Below are 26,777 nucleotides of genomic sequence, written 5' to 3' on the forward strand. Positions count from 1 at the left end.
GCTCTGGCACTCTCCCACTGTAGGACCTTGGGAAATTCACTTAAACTCTCTGAACTCAGTTTTCTCATCTGTAACACGGGCAAGAGTCCTTACCTAACATAGCTGTTGTGAAAATGAAATTATATCACGCATGTGAAATGCACAGCAAAATCATGGAGTATGAGGCAGAGGCTGGTCTAAGACCTGGTTAGATATTAACGTATTCGATAAATGTGCTAAGTGAGTAAATGGATGGAGCTCACTATAATCTGGGAATGTCTGGGGAAAAGAAAAAGAACATTGGATTAAGAGACAGAACTGTATTGGTTTATAGTCTATCTTTGCCTGTCGAGCAAACCCCCATCTTGCCAGTCTCAATCTTCTCATCTGTAAAGGGGAGATCCTAATGAAGATAAAAGAGGTGATAGTGGTGGAAAGGACTTACAAACTGTAAAGTACAATCTCATGATCTTGAAAACCATCCTGTAAGCACCTGCAAATAGTAAACCATTCAATTAACGACTGACAACACCATGAACGATACTTATAAAGCACCTATTAAGTGCCATTCATGGGGATCCCATCATGAGCAAAGCACACCCTGCATCTTTGGTAGAGCAGTGACGATACCATCCCCTCTTTGTCATCATCCCTGATGAAGGGATTGGAAACATGAGGGCCTGTAGTTGTGATCCAGCTTCTGATGACAGAAACAGCATGTGTGGGAAATGCACATGCTTGAGTATATAAGGATCTTTAAATGCCCTCATTTTAGAATGTTTCCCATCTTGTAACTTTTTGTGTTTTGTCATTTTCTCTTTCATTGCCGGAGCATCTGTCTCTAGAAAGTTCCATCTTCTGACTCCCATGTCTTCTGATTTCCTATGGCCTTAGGAAGCATAAACTAATGCTCAATTGGAATGCTGCAGCAACTTCTGAGTGGAAGGTCTAGAATAGAATATATGAGCGTCATTGGGTGAAATTACTGAGATCTACCCCTATGCAGTGCTCATCACCTATGACACTAACCCTGATCCATACCACACATCATTTCTTCAGCTGATGCTGTGGCAGCCTGCCCCTTGGTGGCTCCGGATGATCACTCCCCTGCATTTACACCCCCACTCTGTCCCCTCCACCATTCCTGAATCTGGACCTTGGACACTAATAAAAATATTTGGTGGAAGTGATGTGTTAGATAGATCTGGGCCTAAGCTTAGAAGTCTTGGAGCTTCCCGAGTATACTGATCACTTAATCCTCACCACATTCCTCTGAAGTAAAAGTAATCACCTAATAGCTAATAATAGTCTTTCGAGCGTCAGATGATATTTTAAATGCTTTGGATGAACTGATTTATTTAAATCTCACATCGACTTCATGAGGCAAATGCTATCATTATATCCATTTTATAGCTGGGAAAACTAAAGGACAGAGAAGCTAAGTGCTTTCCCCAAATCACACAGCTACTAAGCTTAGAGTGGAGTTATTTACACCCAGGCCATCTGATTCTAAAACCCACACGTTAATCACTTGATTGAACTTCAGAAGGGTTAACTGTCTTGCCCACATTATGCACAGGCCATGGCAAGGCTGGGGTTCAAACAGGTTTTTTATGGACTCCCATGTTTGACCCTTCTTGCCTAAAACATCTAAAAGACCATTCTGGATCTGTCAGGAACTTCATCTAATCCCAAAGGCAACTTGTACAAAAAATAAAAACATACAGATTATAGTCAGTGGTGATTTTATCGGAACTTCATAGAATCCTTTGCTGGTTTCCTTTTCCATCCCCATATGTGTGTGTGTATATATGTGGGTAGTGTAAGACCATATATGATAAGCACTTTTAGAACCCAAGATGTAAGTTCATCTGTTCTTTCCACCAACATCAAAGTGTTGGGGGAACATTTTCATCCAGTCAACAGGATTCCATCAAATGCCTTCAGTGTTGCTGTGCTAAGTGCTGTGGCTACCGTGGTGGGCAAAAAACAAGCAAACCCTGTTCTCACATCCTTATGGCAAGAACCTGTAGGATCTAATCATGCTCTGCTGTTTCGGGGTATGTGACATGGGACTAGCATTACATGCTGAGCCTTCATTTCTTATCTGTAACTGGAGTTAATAATAGTATCTGTATCACAATCTACATTTTAAGATTCTTATGATGGAAAAAATATAATAAAACTAGTGAAATGTTTAGCAGAATGTCAGGGGCAGATGATAGGATACTTTAAAAGTTATTATTAATAGTTAAATAAGTATTATTAATGCAATAGTATTAATGTTACTAATAAAAACATAAATATTATTATTGTAGAAGTATATACCAGGCAATGTGTTAGGTTCTTCAAATGCAACATAAGATAGGCCCTGTTCCTCATCTTCAAGGGGTCTGCAGTCCTATTCAGGAGAACAAACATGCAATGGACAGCTAAGACTTGGAACTTCAGGCACTAGAATAGAGGGCCATGTTCAGTGTTGGAGACAAAGGAAGTATACAGACTGACTCCTTGTTGCTGGGAGTGTGGAAAAGGAGATGGTTGTTGAAGTTCCATAGACAAGGAGTGTTTGAGCCTGGCTTTGATGTTTGGAAAAGGCTTGGATAAGGAGAAATGGGAGAAGGGAAATGTGAAAAGGGAATCTGAGACAGAAAAAAGACAGCAAATGCATGGTGGTGGATTGTGCTTGAATGGCTTCCAAAGAGGAAACATTTTCTGGGAGATTGGGTCTGGAGTGAATGGTTGAAGAACAGGAGGCAAGAACTGGTAGGAGATAAGCCCAGGAAAATATCTGAGTCCAGATCATGGAGGATCTTAAATGTTAGGCTAAGGAGATGAGCTTTAACATGTAAATAGTCAGAAGAAACGGGGGTGGGGGGTGGGGAATACCTAATATGAATGGATCAATTGACTGATAGATAAATGCAGAGATATGTGAATATAGATACATATGATATAGTTTACAGATATGTACATGTATAAGGCTACCTCTATTTCTGTCATCTATCTCTGGTTTATTTTATTTTTTTTAAATAAGTAGCGTGAGAGCAGGATCTGTTTGTTCCTTGATCACCGTTGCAGCCATAGCACCTAGCACAATAACACAGAAGGAACTTCATAAAATCTTGTTGAATGGATAATGGAATAGGCTATAACCACTCTACTTTGACGTCTGTCAAATGAACAAATGAAGTTACATCTTGAATGTGGAGGAAGGTGGATGCTTTCACAAAGCAGATGTCATTTAATCTTGGCATTGCAGATGAGCACAATTTAGCTTTGCAGAAATTAGCCATTCCTGATGGTAGGAACACAGGTACAGAGAACAATATTACTGCCCAGTGTATAGGATAGTGAAGAGTATGGATTCTGGAGCCAGAGTTTAAGCTCCAGCCTCACCGTTTAACAGCAGGGAGGCTCTAGAGCACGTCCGTTTGTCTCAGTTTCCCCATCTGTAAGACAGGGACAATAAGAGTACTTACTTTATGAGATTATTGTGGAGATATAAGGTGCTTACCACAGTGCCTGACACATACAATAAGCTCTCTATAAATGCTTACTTTTATTAGTAATATTACTGTTAAATACTGAATGCAATCAGCCGACTAAACACTCTAGAGCCCTATCACACATAAATTGGTTCTTTCTTCATGTGTCATATCTGAACAGCCTATAGGAGTCTCTGACAGAAATTTCTTTGGTACAGATGAAGACCAGAGAGCTTGAGAGTCACTTCTGAAGAGATAAGTGAATGTCTAAACAACGGGGATTGAGGGATAAAAGAACATACTGAATGCCAAGATTCAGAAGGGATTGTTGCAAGATATTAATGAGCAGAGAGATCTGGAGAAACCATGTCAAAGCTTTCTGAGAGAGAGTGAGAGCAATACCTGGGGGATGCCAAAAAGAGAGATGATAAAGGAGGAATGACAGCTTCCTGCAGGCCCGGCCCAACTGTGAGGCCGAATAAGCAACAAGCCAGAGAAAAGCAATGTGTCTTGTTATATTCCTTTGAGAAGCTTTAAATCAGCTGTGGGTTCTTGGCAGGGTAAGGCAGGGCTCCTACCATTACAGGTTACTCAGAAGCCACCAGAGAAAAATGGAGAAGGAAAGCCTTGAAGAATGAGCATGGTCCCAGATGTGATGTGGTTACCATAGAGACCACTCTCCATGGTAGCCAGGAAGAGCAGTGCATGTCCTCAGAGCAGTTAATAAGCTATTAGACCAAACATGAAGATGCCAGCAGGTGAGTAGAATGAAGCTGCTACATCACAGCTATCTGTTTGCTAAGATCAAACATGGAAGAAACAGCCATAAATCAACCAGGCCACTGCAGCCATTGAGTCAGGTTCAGGGGAGCACGACAGGACTTCCAGCCTGTGAGTCAAAGCCCAGGGACCAAGTCCCAGAAGTACCTTCTCAGAAGAGTGATACTCACATGTCCCCCAGACTGGCTTGAGAATTCAAATGAAATTAAAACTACAACATCAATGAACAGGAAGAAAATAACTAAGAATGGGGAAAGACTGCTGAGAAAAGTGTGGAGAGGCAGGAAATAAAAAGAATATTTCACATTGTGTTGCCCAACATTCAGTCAAAACAGACCATGTAGCCTGGCTTTGTAGCAAGCAAAAGGATCTGCTGAGTTTAGGGTGGCAGAACCATGATTTGAAGCCAGGGCTTTCTCAAAACAGGTGCTTTGCTTCTACTGGGTGGCTTCTTCATGAAAGTCTCCAAAGGAGGTGAACCCAGGCTAATACCTCCTTTGTGTATGCTCTTCCACTCTAAACATAAAAATATATATCCAGTTGAGCCATTGTGTGTTGAGACCTGCCCTCTAAAGGTGTCCAAAGTCCCTTGGGTCTACCCTATGAACATGTCTATTTGTACAGGTGATACCTTAACACCTAAGGTCCTGTGTCTAGTTCTTGACTACCTGGAGCCCCCTTTCTTGCCTCCTCTCACACCTGGGCTATATTTAAAATATCACACCTTCTTATCTTTGCACATGCTGTTTCCTCAGTCCTTTATAATTTCTACTTCTTTCCTCAGTTTGAGGGCCAGCTCATTCATTCATTCAGAAATGTGGGACCCTTCTGTGAGTTCTTCCTCTGTGCCACATATCCTGCACTTCCCTAACAAAACCTATTGCACTAGGTCAGTAGTATTTGTCAAGGTGTCTGTTGAGCTCATTAGATTTTAGATTTCTTGAGGGCAAATTGTGTCTTGCTCATAGTCTAGGACAGTGTCTAGAATCGAGCATGTAGCAGATGCTTAACATTTATTAAAAGGTGAATTAAAAAAATTTAAAAAGGTGAATAAAAGAATAAGTGAATGAATTGCATTTCTAATTCTATCCAGGTTACTATATTCTGAAGGGACTTCTCCAAGTCATCAAGCTGGCCTGGGATGAAGTGTTTTTGTGCACATTATTTAATAAAAAGAGCTCTGGGTCAATTGAAAAATTTAAAGTCAATATGAAATTGATCCTCATCAGCACTTTCTCCTCCAAACATATAGACAAAGGGACATTTCTGAAACATATGTATTAGTGTTGCATTTTCTGCTCCAGAGACTCAGCGATCGTTGTCACCTCCAAGCCCGGCCCTCATTAATTTATGGGGCATCCAGCATAATCAGCAACAGGCTTCTGGGCAGCATAAATCAGAGATCAGCTGAGAATTTGGGGGAGTCTCTAAGCTGCACACATAGCAATTTCCTTTCATGATTTTTTTCTCTTATAAGTCACTGAGCACTATTTAAATTAAGCTGAAGACATTTAGGCTGAATTTCAAGGACACTCCAGGATCATCATCAAATCTGTCCACTTCAACTGTATAGGGAAAGTGAGTGTAGACAACCAAAATAACACATCCTTTAGCACCTTTTCAGAACTCCTATCCCATCTTCGCTTGGTTTACCAGTCACTTAATAAAGATGTGCCCGGGAGGGGATGAAAACAGCAGAAAAGAAAAACAAAACTGTTCTTGCTGGAGGAAACATGGCACAATGAAGGAGCCAGATGTACCAAGTGTGAAAATGCACAGGCATAATATCTAGCACACCAATATATTTATCACTGAAGGTGATAGATGTGATGATCTGTTGAGCCTGGCTTCAGATGGAATTGGTAAAAAGATTCAGAATCTCTTCTTTAAGCAGTGGGAATGCTGATATGGACTGCATGTTTATGTATCTCCCTCTCAAAATTCCAGTATTGAAATACTAATCCCCTATATGACGGCATTAGGAGGTAGGGTGGCTGGGCGACAATTAGGTCATGAGGGTGGGGCCCTCTTGAAATGGGATTAGTGCCCTTCTAAGAAGAACCATGAGAGCTGGCATCTTCTCTTTGCTTTCTCTGCCATGTGAGGATACAAGGAGATGGCCATGTACAAACCAGGAAATGGGCTCTCACCAGACACTGAATCTGCCAGCACTTTGATTTTGAGCTTCCAGTCTCTAGAACTGTGTGGAATAAATGTTAAATGGGAAGAATTAAGCCTCCAAAGCTATGGTATTTTTGTTATAGCAGCCCAAGCTGACTAAGCCTGATGTGAGGTCATGGTTTCTGGGGCTGACTTTCCTCTCCTTAATTCTGTAGTGTACTGCAATGTCCCTGGTTGGGAGCCCCTTACCCAGTAGCATCTGAAAAGAATCCTTAATACCTTTGCCTTTGAATATTTTTCTTGTATATTTGTCTTAGAGGATTTCATTTAGGACATATCACCTTTCTCCTAGTTGCTATTCAGGCTGGACATGGAATAGACCTTGACAGCCTGGATGCCAAGGTGAACATGAAAAGATGACAGGATCCGCAAATTTTAGGTGAGTATCACAGTGTCAGAGACTCCAGGTGATCCTTGTGGTGGTTCTTTGAGGGTAGGGATAGAGTTTGGGAACAAACCCTGAGGAGGATAATGAAAAGTTGCAACAAGGAAGGGGCTTTAGCATAAAGTGCACTTATTTGTGGTTGGTAGGAGGTACCAGGCTGGATTGAGTCCCTCCTGTCTCCTTGGATGCTAAAAGATCATAGCTAATAAAAGGTGTTGGTCAATAGTGTCAACAACACCACATCACAACTCCATCCTTACCTTGTTTTCTAGTTATTCAAAGAGCGTATTCATAGGTCCAACTATTGAAGCCCTTTATATTTTGATCCCTGGTCAAATATTTCAAATATGTCAAATATTTGAAAATATGATATTTAATGTCACAGCAATACTATAAATATGGTGGTTACTGTTTCCTTTTTTGAATTGAGGTTCAGAATTGGTAAAACATATGCCCAAGGCTACACAGTTAATAAACAATAGAGCCAGGACTTGAACACATTGCTGTATTACTGAATTTTTAAAATCAGTTCACAATTTTTCAGTTTTGAAAGCCAGTTGAGGAAAATGTTGTGAATCCCTTAATTTTCATTTGCAAACTTCCTTTATGGTATTTTCTGGTCTCCAGCCCACTGTGCCCCCTCTGTACTTGACAATTCTAAGACATGGCTTGTACATACTCTTTGGCTATTCTCTCCTTAAATACTTGGGATAATACTCCACAGGCTGAGTCAGTCCTGGTCCAAGCTATTCCTCTTTGTAGTTCACTTAAAAAGTAATTGTTTTATATCTACAAAAACTATGTACACTTAGTATATCTGACCTTTGAAGAACAAAATATAGAGATACATAAAAGCCCTCCTTATCCTACTGTACAGAGAAATTCACTCATATCTTAATGCATTGTATTTTGCCTTTTTTAGATGTCTATGATATTTGCAACAAAAATGGAATCCTACTGTATATAAAGTTCTGATGCCTACCTTCATGTCCATATGCCATTAAAAATATTAAAATTCTTTAGAATAGAAATATATTGTTTAATTATTATATTATTTGAATGTGACAAACATCAGGGAAACATTTTCCTCATTTATGGAAATTTAGATTTATATTTTTTCAAAACTCCAAGAAATGTAGAAGTAAACATATTTGTTCACAAATATTTGTAATCTCTCTTTTTAGGATAAAATATTAGAAGAAGAATTCTGGGGTCAAAAGTTATGAGGTTATTTCAAACTCTTCCAGATAATTCATATTAATTAAATTCTCATCAACAGAGTTCTATCCTGTACTAGATCACCTTTCCTGGAAAGTTCCCCTTAAAGTAATAAAAAAGAGCAGTCTTTTAGACGATCTTGTATTTATTTGAATAGGGACTCAGCTTAAAGAAACATGTCAAGACAAGGCTATGTGTTGTAAGCAGTAGCTAAGTTCCATTTCTCAGTCCCTTTACTGTTACACTGGGGCAGGATATGACTGAATTCTGGCCAACAGTAGGTGAGTGGAAGTGACATATGCTACTTCCAAAAAATGCCCCCAAAGTCTCCCAAGTATGATTTTCCTTTCTCTTGTCCCTTCCTGCAAGGATCTTAGAGGCCACATATTGAAGATAATGATGGCATTGAAGATAACGATGGCATCGGTCTCTGATATTGCACTGTTAAGTGCAATAATACACTTTGTGTTGAATATTAGGTTGGGAAGGGTTGTTGGCTAAGGCTGCTAGCATTACTTACCCTAACTAATAGTGTCTGATTTACTCAAAGATTTCCAAACCAAAAAGCCTCAGCTGGTTGTGCATCCTACCATGAATTTGCCATGCTGGTTACATGGCTATTCACAGAGGCATGAGTCCTAGGGAGCCTGCAGCATCCAATCTAGCATTCAGCATAGGGTGAGCTTACCTGGGTATGAGTTCATACACGTTTATGGAGTAAATGAAACCAGACAAGAGTCCCATCATTCCAACTGACTAAAGCTTAAGCAAGGTCTGCTCTGCCATCTGAAGCAGATCATCCACTGGCCTCTTCCTTCTATCCCCCAAAACATTTTACATATCTAGGGCATCTGTACACTGCATCTCCATGAAAGAAGCCCAGTGCTGGAGACCACCCTTTAGAACAGAGGCTGTTGTTCAGAGGAAAGTGGTGCTTCCAGCAGTTGTTTCTCTTCTGCTGACGCTAATTACAGTTTGCTAAATGTAAACCAGAGAAACATCTCGCCCACCCAAAAGAGTTCCAGAAATGAGCCTGTTACCTTTGTAGTAACCTGGGAGCAGAAAACTGTTCTTCCTTCTGATTCTTTTATCTTTGCTTTTCTTCCAACACATGTGGTGAACACAGAGAGGGGTGTTCATAGGACAGGTGAGGTTGAAACTGTACATCTCCCCAATTTCAGGCCCTTCCCTTTAGGTTGCTTGCTCTGATGCAAAGCTGGAGCATGAAGTAGATGTGTATAGAAGACACTGTCTGGCTGGTGGGGTTTAATTACACATGTGTGCGGCACTGTGGTGGCAGTCTGAGAATGCAATTACACAACTAATTATATTGAAACAACAAACTGGAGCTTCCTTGAAAGGCCTCCGCCCATGGGGCCACCATATTGTCATTTTGCCACACAATCCTGCCTTTCTTCCATATTAGTATCTTCTCTGGAATTATCTTCTGTGCCTCCTTCTCTTCCTCTCAGGACATCATCAAGAGTCAGCATCCCACTGCAGCCTTCCCTGGGGTCCTAGGACCCCTTTCCCAGCTGACTGAATCCATCTTTCCTCTGTTATCCCACATGTAGCATGGGGCTTCTGTGACACTACTTTCTGTGTCTGGGCCTCAGTTGTTAAATCTGGAAAGCAAGACTGATTGGCCTCTAAGGTCTTTTCAAGCTCCAAAACTATGTTTTCTTTAATTCTTATGAATAATTGAATGGTTTAAAGATATAATATAGTGGAAAGATTGTGACTTTGGCACCAGAAGAGTTTGACCATGACCCAGTTGCTTATAGCTGAGTGGCCTAGGAAGGATGACTTAGTAGGTCTTTGGGCTTCAGTTGCCTTATCCCTAAAATGGCAGTGGGGCTGATACCACTTCACAAGGCTGGAGAGTCCATTAACTTAGGCTGTGCATGTGAAGCATGTTATAAATAATGAAATACAGTGTTTGTACCAGTTATAGTAACAAAAAGCTGAGTGAGTACCTCTCTAAGGGAAACACTATCACACTGCTGGATTAAACATCTTAAAACTTACATCTCAGGTTCTCAGAATCATGCCCAACAATCTCCACTAGGAGAAAAAGAGCTTTCATTAATAATCCTCATGAACCTAATACCAACAGTCACAACAACTTTGCCAACCCTTTGTTGGCTACTTACCCTCTGTTAAGCACTGGTCAGACTTTTGCCATGTAAACAAAATGAAAGAATTAGGTTTATTTATGGTCAAGTCTCAGGTTTGCAGATGAATATTTATATGATCTTGAGAAATTTGCTTCACTTTTTGAATCTTAGCTCCCCTGTCTAAAGATCAGCTGTGATAGTGCCTACTATAAAAATTTGCTGTGAAAGGGTGCCTGCATGGCTCAATTGGTTGAGCATCGGGCTCTTGATTTCAGCTCAGGTCATGATCTCAGGGTCATGGGATTGAGCCCTGCATTGAACTAAGCTCAGTGGGGAGTCTACTTGAGATGCTCTTACTGTGCCCCTCTCTAGCTCACATGTGCTCATGCTGTCTCTCTCAAATAAATAAATCTTTAAAATTTTGTTGTGAAAATGAAAATGTGGCAACTTCCCTAAAGCATGCAGATATAATACCTGACACATAGCAGCCACTCAACAAAAATTTGTCCCTTTCTTATTATACTTTCCCTTGGAACACCAAGATTCTAAAATTCCACAATATAAAACATTCACATGAATAGGATGTGCAGTAGATGATGGGTGTCCTCTAGGGGAGTGATGTCACAGGAAGATCTTAGCAGAATCTCCATTCCAATATCACAACTGGGCCACTGCATGAGCCTTTCACCCACTGTGCTCATCACCACAATATTTTACGGTGAGTGTTTTAATTTTTTAATAAAAAGAAAGATTATTTTCAATGATGCATGTGATAAATATGCTGGCTTTAAACCTTTTAGAAATATTAAAGGTTTTACAGCTCTATGTTTGACAGACTTGATTAATTCCCTCCACACAGAAGTATTCAGGAGAAGAGCTGTAGTTGGATTTTAAAGCTCCAAGAGTGTTCTTTGATAAAGGTAAAGAAAAGGTAAAGAGCTTTTAAAAAGAGAGCGAGGTTCTCATGCCACGCAGAATAGACAAAGAATGCGAAGACCCAGAAGGCTGTACAGTGTGGTGGGAAGCTGGAAACAGGGGTTGGGGAGAAGCAGGGAGAAGTGTGCTTTAAAATCTCTCTCCAAAGAGGAGTTTTCAAATGGAAGGCATACATCCAGCCTGACCACAGGACATTAGTCTCAGAATTTTCTTCTCTGCTGGGTTTCAAGATGGATGGTGTGGGAGGAAGGAAAAGCAGGGCAGTCCAAACTTCAGAAAGAAATCAAGTGGAATGTACCATCACTTCTTCATGAATCCTGGACTCTTCAGCAGCCTCCTGCTAGCTCTTTTGGTCACCAGGGCTATGTCCTACACTGACCTCTCCAATCCCCAACTGGATTTTGAGCTTCTTTAAAGAATAGGAAATATTTTTCTATTTGGGATTTGTTTTTCATGACTTTTCCCCCTCAGCACCCACCCTAAGCTTTCGTATATAATAGGCATCTAATAAACATGTGTTAAATGGATAGAGTTGGTGTTTAATAAGTCCTTGATTAAATGGCCTAATGACATAAATGGCATAAAAATCCCTACTTAAGAACAATGCTTCAGAAATTATTAACAGACTTTACCTCCTTCTGATTCTCATTCTACAAAAGAAAAATGAGTTTAGAGATAAAACCACTGAAACTTCCAAGTAACACCTCATTCTACAAACACTGAGTGCTAATTCGCATGCTAGGTGAGTTGGACAAAGTTCCTAGGTCAGTCATATTGCTGGTAAAGGAGACTTGTTATCACTGTGGGGGATGCCATGACTGAAGCATACATGGGAAAGCATGCAGGACAAAGGAATTTATACCAAACCCAACATTTTTGTTCATGGGGGGATAGCGAGAGAGAGAGAGAAGTTTGAGAATGAGTAGTGGATTCTAAGCTGAACATTGAAGGATAATGCCAAGGAAGACTGGGCATGCATACTTCCCCCATATCATGCATACACTTGTGACCTGTGAACTTCCATTTAAATTCCAGATGGAAAGGCTTGCTCTGCTAATTAGCCTCCCACACAAAATCTTTCAGTGTCCGCCCACTCTGCTTAGAGGTTTTCTTTGACACCCAAGTCAACGTCCAACCCCAACCCCTACTGTGTTTTTATAGGAACATTTTCTCAACACACAATGCCAACATATTTGCCACAAGATATTATGGGGGCAAAAGTGTAATTCAATTATGTGACTTAATCAATTCAAATGGCTAATGTACAAGGATCTCAGGATGCCATCCAGCTTTCAACTGAGGGCAAATAATTGTTGCATAATTTCTTAATTCTCCCACAAGACAGTTTAAATTAAAGGATGTCAATTTGCAAAGCCAGACTGCATTGTATTCTTAAATTGGGCCTGAAATAGCCACAAGATGAAAGGTAATAAGGCAGAGAGAGCAGAACCCAGAGTGCCTGGTGCTGTGCAAAATTGTTTAATACGGTCAAACCCTTTAATCTTCATATCTACTGATGCAGAAAGCAGCATATTTCTGTCACTTATGATAAGAAACATTACTTTTTAAATTCCTTGGTGAGGTCTGCAGATCTTAGGCAGCCAAGATAGCAAGATTCTCAATTTCTGTGTCTGTGAACATTTCTTTTTTTCCCTTAAATTGGTTTTATTCTAATCCATTTAGTCTCCAATCTGAGTCAGAGACAAGTAACCCTGAATGGAACCACACAGGAGAACAAAGGCATGTGCCTTTCAGTTCTTAGATTCTACTGGCAACCACCTCCTTGAACAAGTCTGTGATTAAACAAATAATGAACATGAGAATATTAACTCTAAGCAAGCAGCTAGTTCCAAAAAGGGAGACTACTGGAAAAGCATTTGAGAGAGACAAAAACACGATCAAAAGTAGAGGACGCGGTGTGAGGAGGTGATGATTGAACTGTTTTCAAAGAATTCAGCATTTTACTCACATATGTCCTAGAAAGTGGTTCGATCAACTGGTTGGGAGTGATGTGGAGAAAAAGGAGGCCCCAAGGTCTGGATTGAAGAAACTCGACAACGTTTCCCCAAGACTGCCAGGGCCACGAATCAGGAATCGTCATCGAGAAAATCCAAGGACATAGCTGCAATGAAAGACACCTCTGTCATTTTGAAAGCAAACCAATGAAGGAGAAAGAAGAATAAAGTACCAAGTTAGTCATCACAGTGGAGTTTGGAGTGAGCGGCTCAGCATGAAGCATTCTAATATGTGTGGTGCATGGAGGTGGGCCTCAGGCACAAAGATCTCAAGGATAAAGGGAATTTTCAGCATCTCTGTGCCTAGTGCTGTGCCTGGCGATGTGGAAGGTACAAAGAATAGCACATTCATCAGTCTGTACTTTAAACGTTTGGACTAGGTTATCCATACATGGGCTAAAATTCAAAAGGTACAAATGGTATGGCTCTATCTATAAAACAAAAACCTAGAATGATATTATTTGGTAAAGAAAACATTTTAAATTTTGATAGATATTGTCAAATTACCATCCACAGAGGCTGTACAATTTTACAGTCTCTTTACCAATTTACGGAGAAACAGCTTTCCCTTGCCCTCACCAACAGAGCCTGTCTCAGTTCTTTATCTCAAGAGATGTGAGATATAAGGCACAATAATGACAATAATAATGCTAATATTAAGGAATGAGTATAGAGTTTTAAGTATAGTCTTTAGGTACATTAATCGATTTATTCCTAGCAGCAACCCACTGATACAGGTACTATTATTATCGTCACTAAACATAGAAGGAAACGAAGACACAGGAATTTAAGAATCTTGTTCATGACCATAGTTACGCAAGGCAGAGCTGCAGGTCTAATGCTGGCACCTGGCAGCTGGCAGCTCTCCAAAGCCTCAACTCTTAACCATTAGCTTTTATACCATAGGTGGGATGTTATCTATGGTGTTATACCAGGGACACACAAAAAGAAAACCCGAGGGGGTGTGTGTATGTGTGTGTGTGTGTGCGCACGCGCACAGGGGGACTCAGAGACACTGGTTCTTTCCATCTTAATGGAAGTAGTTACAGACTATAACTGGGAAAATTTTGGGCTATTGTGATTGAAATGCAGAACTCTACAAAGAACAGGTTGACTTTTTCTTACTTTTCTTTCTCATCGCTTTCACTAGAAAAACATTATTCCATAAATATTCATGATGTATTAGGAAGGTCAGAGCTACAATATGTAAAGGGCGATGTGGTCCAATAAGTATGGTACTTTAAGTAACACACACCTGGGTCTAAGTCCAAGTTATATCACTGGTTAGCTGGATGACTTTAAGCAAATCATATGATTTGTCTGAATCTCAATTTTCTTCAAATGGGAAAAAAATGAGTCTATGACTCCAGGAAAATTTTTATGATGACTAAATAATACAAAAAACAATGCAAAACACTCAAGAAATATTATTAGTTGTAAATAACTTGTACCTATCTGTTAAACCTTACCTTCCCTGCTTCTCTTCACAGACCTCCTGGTTGCATCAAATTAGTTTACTTTTTAAAAATATGACTGAGTTTTCTAGTCTGCTTGCATTTCTGTGTTCTATTCTCTTTTGCTGAAATACTCCCCCTGTCCCCAGGTCCTATCTATAGGAATTCTACAATTAAGCCATAGCTACATCAAATGCCACCAACTCCACAAAATACCTCTTGACCAATGCCCTTTGCAATAAACTGCCCTACATGGTTTGAATTACTAAGTACTATTGGATTCCTAGGTAATATTGGGCTCTACTACTTCTAAGACATTAATCATCATAGTATCAACAGTTAACAAATGCTTTAGTATGTACCTGGCACTGTTCTAACCATTTCACATATTTCATATCTCACTTAATCCTCTTCACATGTGATAGGCACCATGATCATCCCCATGTAGACACAGTCCTGAACGCCAGTCATTATTAGCTTGTCTTGTCTGCACAGAGGGAGTGAAGTCTCCAAAGGGTAAAGATGCCACAAGCATAATATCGTATTTAGAGGCCTTAGAGTGAAAACACCTGGGCTCTGGTCTTGGTCCTGATCCTATCAGCTATGTGATATAGTTACCATATCTCTCCAAATTTTAATTTGTAAAAAAGGATAACTTCAAAGAGTTATTATAAGGCTTGAGTTTGCAGATATAAGAATTTGAAATAGTGGGCAGCAAATGGTGAACAGGTAAATGCCAGTTTATATTATTATTATTTAAATAACATATGGTAAGTTCCAACAAAAGGCTTGCTTCTCCACTTTGCATTCACTATTCTCTCTGCCTGTACTGCCTTACCCCATCCTCTCATTATCTCACTGCCAACCTGAAGAACTCAATGCCTACCTCTGCAGGATCTAGCACTAGCATCTCCTATTCCTCAAAGTCTTCCTTAGAGGCTGCCTCTCCAGGGAATGCTCCCTCCTTCATGTCCTCTATTACCTTACACTCAATTTGCTTGTACCTTCATCTTACTACATGGAGATTCCTGCTCATAACTAGGAAGTCTATGAAAACAGGGACTTCATCTTAATTATTTTTAATCCCTAATACATAGCACACTATTTGCAAAAGCAGGATACGCTCTCAGTGCCCATGAAGTGATTAAAAAGATGAATTAAAAATAAATACCTGCATGATAAGAAAGAAGGTTACCAATGCTTAACTCAGTACTATATAATTCACTGAAAAGTCATTCAATATCCCAATCAAAGCATAGAAAAGAAACTCTACTAAAACTAAATGTTTTATAAAAATAGATGAGAGGGTTCTGTAAGGAACCCACTGCATTCCTATCAGCCGCATATTCACTCAGCACGCTGCCAGGCTATTGATGTTTTAGTGATAGACACTGCAAAATGATAGATTCACCAGCAATTCATAAACTGGAGACATTAACAGACACGCTGTAAGGCTGCGCAGATATAAACAGAATATTATGGGAGGAAAATAATAATTAACTCATAAGGAGAGGGGCAAATAAACATTCTATTAAAGGGGAAAAAATCCCAACTGAATATAATCTCCTTCCATTACATTATGAGCATTAAAATTAATGGTGTTCGTTTTTCTGTGGTTTGGATAGTCATTGTATTTAAAAAGCTGAAGTTAACTTCACAGGGAAAAAAAAATAAATTAAATGTGCCGGTGTCTCAGGAAACTTCATTTTCTGAGTGAATAGCCAAGTTGATGCACATCACCAGAATGTCTGACAATCAGTTTTCCATACTGGTGTATCCTAAATGGGAAAGAAAACCAACTCTTAATTTAAATTATATTGCAAATCACTTTTTGCGTGCTGAATGGCATTCAGCTGCAGTAGGTGGCTTTCACATAGGGCCCCAAATACAACATTGGCTGATTAATGCTAATTTGAAATGTTTTGGGGGGGATGGGCATTCAATCTTGGTGCATAGGAGGCTGAGGAAATTCTATGGTGGGTGACTGACTCAAAGGCCAACAGCATATTTGCCATCAGATAAAAATGCACATTCACAAACATACCAAGACAAGTCAATTATTCTCTGATTCACTATTTCCCTGGGTCCCTTTGTATAAAGAAAACTATTTATACTCCCCATCAGATGGATACATAGAATCATAGTAAACAAACCCCTGATTCTACTACTCTATATTATATTTCCCACGGCACCTTCCATTGTGGAATTCATTAGTTTTGGTCTTTTTGTTCTTTATTTATCAAAACAGACATTTTGCTAGTGAGCTCAGTTTTACTCCCAGATGCAAAATAGCAGACACAATTTCTGACCAACTGAAAAAAAAAAAAAGAAACAAAACATGCTTTGTAATCTTTTGGTGAGGGTGACTGGGAATTTGTTCTTCTCTACCTCAATGACTGATACATACAAAAACACTTAAAATCAGAGCTCAAAAGCTTAGGATTCTTTTCCCCTTTCCCAGCTTAAAAGTTCAAAGAGACAAACCAACCCATCCTTGTCTTTTGAACTACTCTCAAAACAATGCATGTTAGAGAAGTCCAAATCAGATAATCCAAAATGAGGAAATTTTTCAGAATCAACACCTGAGAAAACAACAGCAAATTAACAGGTGCCATCATTATATTTCACTTGTCAAGTCAGCAATAGCCTGTAAAAAGAAAATAACACTCTGTGTGTAAGGGTTCAGGGGACAGAATCTCCCCCTGGGGAGAGCCATGCACCTGGGCACTCATCACAGGGCAGTGTGCTCCCTGCACATTTTTGTTATGGATGATAAGAGCTTGGTGGTATAGATATGGGAAGGTATTTTGTTTGTTTTTTTATTGGAGTTCAATTTGCCAACATTTAGCATAACACCTAGTGCTCATCCCGCCAAGTGCCCCCCTCAGTGCCCATCACCCAGTCACCCCAACCCCCCACCCACCTCCCTTTCCACTACCCCTTGTTCATTTCCCAGAGTTAGGTGTCTCTCATGTTTTGTCACCCTCACTGATATTTTCACTCATTTTCTCACCTTTCGATAGAAGAAGTTTTTAAAAATATTTTGAGAGGGAGGGAGAGAGAGAACAAACAGGAGGAGAGAGAGAGAAGCAGACTCCCTGCTGAGCTGGATGAGGTGGGGTTGGATAACACAGGGTTCCACTACTTGGGGCTCCATCCCAGGACCCTGAGATCTGACCTGAGCTCAAGATAGATGCTTAACTGACTAAGCCACCCAGGCACCTCTAGTGATGGGAGTTTTTGCTCAGATGGTCTGGCATGGGATCCTAGCTTTAGAACTCATGACTGTATTACCCTGGGTACATTCCCCTTTTTGTTGTTGTTTTTAAATGAGCCTGATTTTTCCACTTGCAGCATTATCATGAGGATTTGAGATAAACTAACTTGAAGTATAGTTAGTTGCCTTTCATGAAGTAGACACTCCATAAATGAGGGCTATTATTATGAGCACTTGAGATACCCGTATCAGGGCATCTAATGACTAATTTATATATGCATCAATAGCCAATACACCAGAAGACCATGTTTTCTGTTGTGTGTAAGTCAATGTATTTCTATAGCTGGAAGCTAATTTCCACATTTGATCTCTGACCTTTAAAATTACTGAATGTGCTGCTCTCGAGGGACAGAATCTTTTCCATACTTGACACGGATTTGCAAAATTAGATGTCCGAAGGACTAAAACATAATTTTCATGAACAAGACAATGGTGTAACAAGCCTGGGACTATCTCATTAAATCTGACCACCCAGCGAAGTCTTGGTGACCCATCAAAGGACTAGCCTTCTGCTATCATAGGACCTTCTGGCAAGGGAACCATGCACAGGTTTCTGTGAGAAGGTTCCAAAGCTCCAGTGAGTACATCATGCACCCTGCACCTAGAATGAAGGAGTGGTTCTCAAAGTGCATATTAGAGTCACGCGGGGGAACTTTACAACTCATGGCTGTTCAGGCACCACCCCACCCTGTGAATCACAGTCTCTGGGGGTGGAGCCTGCATATTAGAAAACTTTCACAAGGTCTCTAGGTTACTGTCATGTGTAGCCTGGATTGGGGGGGGGGGAAATCACTGGACTAAAGAAAGACTCTGGGTGATAGTCTTTAAAAAGTGGTGATTAAAAAAAAAAAGTGGTGATCTTTCATTTCATAAGAAGGCTGAAAAGCATAGAAGCAACAACAAGAAAAACAACCCAGAAAAGGAGAGAAGCAAGAAGGGGATGATCTTTAGGAGGGGGAGAGAGGGATAAGTGGTACTTAAAGGTGGGGTTGGTGCTGCCCTGAGAATCTTAGACACTACAGGTCTACAGTCTGGGGGAGAGCACCCCTGGATATACACCATCTCACCAGCTTTTGCAAGGGTAATACCCCTCCTGGGGGAAGGAGGGAGGATGAGGTAGGAGTAAATGGGGAGGGGTGTGGGAGTGTATTGCCAAGTGAACAGTCCCAGCTTTTCGCCTCAGACTATCCAACCTCATTTGTACCTTCATACCTTTCCATGTTCTGTTTCTTCCACCTAAAATGCTCCTTTCTCCTTCTCCACCATGCAAAAGCCATAAAACATCACCTCCTATGAAGTCTTCCCTGATTTTCTCTGGCACAATTAACTGTTCATCTCTTCAGTCAATGAGCATTTCTGTCAGAACAATTTGTATATTCCCCTTGGTCACAGCTCATCACATGATATTAGTCTGTGGTTTATGCATATACCCTGCATACTCAGTTCTGGGTGTTTTCTGTGTCTCCCCTTTGGTTTCTGCAACAATGCCCAGCATACAGTATGAATTCAGTATTTTTTTAAAGGAACCTGTAGTAGACATATTGCTGTGGTCTGTACAGCATCCTGTCAGTCACAATGACTCACCTGTCCACTGGCCTTAGGGGTCAGCAGGTAAACCAGGCAGGGTAATTAAGAGTCTTGCCACACCAACTGATATATGGAGACTGAGGAAAAGAGCCTCTGTTCCAAGACCTGTAAGGATTCCACCTGAGGCTGCCAAAATTATCTTGTTAGACACAAGCATAGAGCTCCCTTTGGCAGGAATGAATATTGCTAGATTTTGACACATTTAGAAACAGAGAGAGGAATAATCCATAGATGGAGAGAGAGGATGGACCCTGATGAAGTCACTGGGCACCTGGATACAACCATTACTTCCAGACTTCCCAGTTACCTGTGCCGATAAAGTCATAGTTTTGCTTGTGTTAGAGTTGGATTTCTGTCACTTGCAGTGGAAGTTATTTGCACCAACCCAATCTTATCACAATAATGATACTGAGTCAAAGCCTCCAGTCATAAAAAAAAATTACTCCTGATTCTTGCTTGTGAAATCAGTAGAGAATAAGTTCATTTTAAAACAAATATTTTCAAACTGTCTTACAGATTCTAGTTATCCATTGAGGACATTCAGGGAACAAACTATGGATAAATAGAAAGGCAAGTGCCAGGGGCTTGGCCTGCTCCTTTCTTTTTTAATTGAAATAACTCTTTATCCTGTTTTATATATTGAGATTCCAAATTTTACTTGAAAAAAAAAACCCTTGATGCTAAAAACAAAATCAAACAAAAAGTGTGAGAACTAATGCATTAAAGTGTATCCTCGGGATCCCTGGGTGGCGCAGCGGTTTGGCGCCTACCTTTGGCCCAGGGCGCGATCCTGGAGACCGGGGATCGAATCCCACGTCGGGCTCCCGGTGCATGGAGCCTGCTTCTCCCTCTGCCTGTGTCTCTGCCTCTCTCTCTATGTGACTATCATAAATATAAAAAAAAAATTAAAAAAAAGTGTATCCTCAAAAACAGTATATTTTAAATGCTCCCACACATTGTATATTAGCCCTCAGCTGCCTGAAAACATTGCTTGCATTGGAAGGACTCATTCTGTAAGGGATGGGAGGAACTGAAGTTTTTCTGTAATTAAACAGACGCTGGAAACACTGGACAAAGATGGAAAAATACCGCCGCCATACCTGAGATCTGACAGGACATTTCTGTCTCCAAACACTCTGGAAACAATCCCAAATGCTTTTTGAGTGTGTTGTAAGAAATCCTTATGTGGATAAGAATAGAAGGTTCTTCATTGGGTGGTCTTTGGGAAACGGAACCAGACAGGAACCCTTAGAAAGAGTTATGAACAAAAATCTCCGAAGAGTAGCTTTGTAAACTCGGGCCCTAAGTCATGCTTGCCTCCTCTGCCTTCCTCAGTCCTGACGTGTAGTCCTGCTCAGCTGGAGCCATTTTCTGATAATCCTCAAACTCATTTCCTCCTCTACGTCTTCAGGGCCTCTGAGGCTCGCCTTTTCTTTCAGAAATCCCTCCCTGGCCTCTACCTGCACTGGCTGCCCCGCCGTCTATCCCTCTCATGGCTGCCATGTTGAGCACCCTCAGAAGGCAGGCGACCACAGCCCTGGCTTCCCCACCTCGAATGTGCCCAAGGCCCAGGTTGCATCCTCCTCCCCTGACCTTGCTCGTGCACACCTCCTCTGCTTTTCCACCATCTCCTGTTGCAAATGCACAGTCCCACAACCCGGACCTCGTCTCCTGACCTCGGTGCCTTCCCTAGGGATGTGTACTGGGGCTCTGAATCACCATTCTACACCATTCTACATTGAAGTGTTCTTCAATTTTTAAAATTTGGCTTTAAAAAAATGACCTGTGCCTCTTGTGTAAATGCAGGCTCTGATTCAGTATATCTGGGGTGAGGCCTGAGGTGCTCCATTCCTAACGAGCCCCCAGATGATGCCGACGCTGCTGGGAAAGGATCGTGCTTTGAGTAGCAAGATCTGCTATCAATTATTGTGGAAACCTTTTATTAATTTGCCTAAATAACCTCCCCGCACCCTTACCTACCTGCTCTCAAGAATTAGGTACATCTGAAACCCTCTGCTTGCAATCAGATGATGATGACAATAGCAGTTAATACTGAGTGCTCACAATGAACCTGGTGCTGTTCCAAGTGCTTCTGCTTCAGAACTTATTTGTTCAGCACAATGACCCTACGCTAGTACTACCATTGTCATTTTTAAGATAGGAAACTGAGGCACACGGAGGCTGAGTAACTTATACAGGGATACACAGCTCATAAATAGGGGAGGTTGACTTAAACTCAGGCCAGTTGTCTCTTGAGCCCACACATTTTTACTATTACCCTATGCTATTCTGGAAAACTCCCAACTGACAGAGTCCTTCCTTCCTGCCCTTCCTTAGCTCTTTCTGCATTCCTCTTTCCCAACACACAGTAGACTATATACTTGCCACTCTCTCCACCAGACAGTGAATTCTTTGAGACTGGGACTCTTTCTGGTTTAACCCTGAATCCCAGGCACCCCAGCAATTCCTGTCATACAGTCGATGCTAATGACCTACCTCTAAGCTATTGAGTTGCAGAAACATTCATAGAACTTACAACTTTTCCATCCCTCTCTGATAAGGGTTACTTTGCTTTCAGATGATCTGAAACTTAAAACGCGTGCGTCAGAATCATATGGAGGGCTTGTTAAAATGCTGATTGCTGGGGCCCACCGCCAGGGTTTTCTTCAGGAAGTTTAGCATGGCACTTGAAAACTTTCATTCTGTATGTTGGTAAATTGAACACCAATAAAAATTAATTTATAAAAAAATAAAAAATAAAAAATAAATGGTTTCCACGTGATAGTGATGCTGCTGATCTGAGAATCACACTTTGAGAACCACTGCTTTATTTACCTCCTCATAGAGTCCCAATTTGCTTTCACAAAGGATCGTAAGGCAGAACACAGGATGTCCCATTTCAGGGGAAGAAAAGGAAAATTCTGTGACCCGAGATGATGTTTACCTCTCCCTCTCCTGTTCACAAGCATAAACAAAGTATAAAATAAATATCATAGTAGTTTACTAACAACATAGAGACTTGTTTCATTTTCTTTCTTTCTTTCTTTCTTTCTTTCTTTCTTTCTTTCTTTCTTTCTTTCTTTCTTTCTTTTTTTCTTTCTTTCAGAATTTATTTATTCATTCATGAGAGGCAAAGAGAGAGAGGCAGAGGGAGAAGCTGGCTCCCTGTGGGGAGCCCAATGTGGGACTCAATCCAAGGACCACAGGGATCATGACCTGAGCCAAAGGCAGATGCTTAACCACTGAGTCACCCAGGTGCCCTGACTTGTTTCATTTTCCATTGAAAAAAAAAATCAAGTGAATTAGCAAAGGACATTGAAAGCAGAAGACGAAAGCAAATGGGGCATGTGGTTCTAGATACTCCAGAGAAAATTAGTCAAGCTTCAATGGACTGGGTACGTCGCTTGGATTCTCTGTGCTAAGCATTCAAGATATAGTGAAAGCCACACAGGCCTCTGGAAGTATATATTCAAGCAAAGCAAGTTGGCAAGAAGATGCAAACATATAAAGAAAGGAAATAATTACAGATAGGGAAATGCGCTAGTAGCGAAAAAAGCAATATGCTAAAGGAGAGAACGATGGAGAGGGGAGGCAGTGCTCACTTAAGGTAGGGAGGTTGTGCAGGCCTCTTCAACTGAGTCCACAAGCGTGAGAAAATGCCAGCTTGTGAATAGCCAGGGAAGAATATTCCAGACAGAGGGAATCAAAAGATAAGCACCCTGGTCTCAGAAGGAGCTTGGCATGTTTTAGTAAACCCAAAGGAGGCCAGTGTGCTTGAAGCATAGGTGTGAGGGGGACCTTGTACTGCTGGGGAAGTCTGGATTGTATTCTCAGTGCAATAGGAAGAAACTAGAAGGGTTTCAGAAGAAAAGTGTCATATCTGATTTGCATTTGAAAAAGATCACTCTGGCTGCCCTGTGGAGAAAGGTTTTGTAAGGGGCAATAGGAAAAGGGAAAGGATCAGTTGAGAGTTAATCTTACTATGCAATGTGCAACATGAAACACCTAACAGCTTGTAGGGGGTGGGAGCCGGAAGAGGTTTATCAGCTGCACCAATTAAAACTTTACAGCCTGTTCAAATAATCCACTTGCATCACACTGTTTAAAGACAACATCCATAAAGCAGTCTGGGCTAATTGTACCAAGTTGCTGCAATGCAGACCTCTACCTCTCTGGAAAAGTCCATGGAAGAATGGCTGTGAATAATCCCCCAGGAGGGAAGATTTAAAGAACACGGTGGCCGGTTGAGAGCTGAAAAAGTAGATTGTGAAGCACTATTTTTCTGTCTTAAAAAGTAAGGCCTTTTCAAATTATAAATGAAATTCAAGTCTATAGATGACTGTCAGTAACAATGGCCAACACTTGGCCCACCTACTGAGCCCTGTTGTCCTAAACACAAACACATATTTACAATTCAGTCCACTCATGAGGCAGGCACTATGATTCTACCATCCTCCTTTCACAAATAAGGAAGTATGAGGCCCAGAAAGGGTAAGTAATTTGCCTAAGATTACACAGCTGGTAGGTGTTGGAAATGAAGCTTGAAACCAGGCAGTCTGGCTCTGGAGTTGTGGCCTTAACCATCATACTATTCCTTCTAGAGAATTTGCAAAAGAAGAAAAAGTAACTGTAGTTACTGAGAGCCAGACGCCACATTATGTTTTGCTTCATTTTCCACATAGTTCCTGGGACAGAGTAATCTGGCTCTGACAATGAGCTAATACTGGATACTGAGCTTTGCTGTCAGCTGTTTTACAGTACAGAGACAAAATCAGAGACAGAAACTGAGTTCTGAGATAATAGCCTCATACCAGTGATATATGCAAACATAAAAATGCATACTGCTGTTTTTATATTTATTGATTTATTTGTTTTTGAATATTTTATTTATTTTTCTTAGAGAGAGAGAGAGTGCAGGAGCAGGGGAGGGGGAGGAGGAAGAGAGGGAGAGGATCCCAAGCAGACTCTGTGTTGGGCACAGAGGCTGATTTGGGGCTTGATCCCATGACACCAAGGTCATGACCTGAGCTGAAACCAACAGTTGGATGCCCAACCACCTCAGCTACCCACACTGCTGTTTTTAAAAAGACTCTGCAGAACCTCAAAGAATTTTATATAACTTTAGATCCTGTGGAATAGTTATCAAAACTCAGTTTTCCTAAAATGAGGAAGAGAACATTTCAGAAGAAAGGATGCAGATAACTATACCAACTATTGCCCCTAAAACATTGTGGTTGTATGAGCCAACGATGTCCCAGGCTGGTAGTGGGTTTGAGGTTTAATTCATGGTGTTACTGCCAGAGCCAAGGACAGTGCCTGGCACACAATACTTGTGATAAAATTGGCTGAGTAAAAGGGGCATATGCCTCGAAGTCCCTGTTGTGTAGCTTACTGGCTGTGACTTTGGTTATATCAATTAACCCTTTTAGGGCTTCAGTTTATCCACATGTAAATCAAAGATATTATCTACCTTATATCATTATCACGTGTATAGGGAAGGGGGCAGGAAGAAAGTGAGGATCCTAGATCAATGCTTAGACCAGGAAACAGACTCAGTTAGTGGTAACTGCTACTCTATTGTTTTAATTACCTGTAGACTTGAAAACTAGCATTAAGGCCAAACAGGAAAAAAAAAAAAAAGAAAAAGGCTTTAGTATAAACACACGATTGCATTCAGCCTTCTGAGAAGTATTTTACAGAAATTATTTCTTTTCCAGTTAACAAAAAATATTGAACCAAAGTGACTTGATAGAGAAATCTGATATTTCAATGTCATGGCTAAAGGGATAGACTCCCGACCAATGCTCAGCTTCACCACTTATTAGCTGTGTGATCTTGGGTGAGTTACTGAACATGTCTGGGTCTCAGTTCTCTCATCTGTAAGATGGGGATGTTAATAGTAACCTGCTTCATGGAATTATTGTGAGTACTAAATGAGACAGTATACATAAAACATTTAGAAGTGCCTAAAAGGATGTGAGCTCTCAGAGTGTTAACTACTGTGATTGTTATGTTGTTTTCACAGTGTGTGTGTTCAAGGTAAAATCAAGAAAGTTGTAAAAATATGCAGAATACTGGGCTCGTGGTGTTTATCTGCATGTGGTTAACAAAGCAACCAACTCCAAAGAAAGAGAGACCATTTCAAACTACATTACAAAGCTATCAAAATCAAAATATTATGGTACTGGCATGAAAATGGACACACAGATCAAGAGAATAGAACAGAGAGCCCACATATATATTATATACATGGTCACACATGTATGGTCAATTAGTCTATCACAAAGGAAGCAAGAATGGAGAAAAGACAGTCTCTTCAATAAATGGTGCTGGGAAAACTAGACAGCACTATGCAAAACATGAAATTGGACCACCATATACAAAAGCTAATTCAAAGTAGATTCAAGACTTAAATGTAAGACCTAAAACCATAAAAAATACTAGAAGGGAACATAGGCAGTAAGCTCTTTGACATCAGTCTTAGCAATATTTTTTTGGGGTCAGTCTCTTTAGGCAAGGGCAGCATAAGCTAAAATTAACATGGGATTACATTGAACTAAAAAGATTCTGCACAAAAAAGGAAACTATCAAGCAAATGTAAAGGCAACCTACTGAATGGGAGAAGATATTTGCAAATCATACATCTTATAAGGGATTGATATCCAAAATGTATAAAAACTTACATTAACTTCATATATTAAAAAGGGCCCAACCTGATTTAAAAATGGACAGAGGACCTGAATAGACATTCTTCCAAAGAAGACACACAGATGGCCAACAGACACATGGAAAAGATGCTCAACATCAGTCACCATCAGGGAAATGCAAGTCAAAACCACAATGAGATTATCGCCTCACACCAGTCAGACTGGTCATTATAAAAAAGACAAAAGAGAGCAAGTATTGGTGATGATGTGGAGAAAAGGGAACCCTTGCACACTGTTGGAGGGAATAAACTGGTGCAGCCACTGTAGAAAACAATATGGAGATTCCTCTAAAAATAGAACTACCAGCAATTCCACTTCTGGGTAATTATCTGAAGAAAGTGAAAATACCCCTATGTTCATTGCAGCATTATTTACAATAGCCAAAGTAGGGAAGCAACCTTAAGTCAATTGATAGATGAATGGATAAAGAAGTGGGGCATATATGTGTGTGTGTGTGTGTGTGACCATTACCCATAAAAAAATAATGAAATCTTGCCATTCGTGGCAATATGGATATACCTAGAGGGTATTACGCTAAGCGAAGTAAGTCAGAGAAAGATGAAAAGATGAATACTGTATGATTTCACTTATATATGGAATCTAAAAACAAAGAAAACAGAAACAGACTCATAAATACAGAAAAAAAAAATTGT

General features: G+C 40.5%; 1 protein-coding gene across 1 annotated transcript in view; it reads right to left on the reverse strand.

Moving 5' to 3' along the window:
• The window catches only part of DAB1 (DAB adaptor protein 1), a 1,111,289-nt gene that overhangs the window by 771,056 nt on the left and 313,456 nt on the right, over positions 1 to 26,777 (reverse strand). Inside the window, exon 3 of the mRNA XM_055307012.1 lies at positions 13,054 to 13,206. The gene's annotated coding sequence lies outside the window, so the exon portion shown is untranslated. The remainder of the gene's footprint in view (positions 1 to 13,053; positions 13,207 to 26,777) is intronic.

The sequence above is a fragment of the Nyctereutes procyonoides genome, unplaced genomic scaffold, assembly GCF_905146905.1.
Source record: "Nyctereutes procyonoides isolate TBG_1078 unplaced genomic scaffold, NYPRO_anot_genome, whole genome shotgun sequence".
Lineage (NCBI taxonomy): Eukaryota > Metazoa > Chordata > Mammalia > Carnivora > Canidae > Nyctereutes > Nyctereutes procyonoides.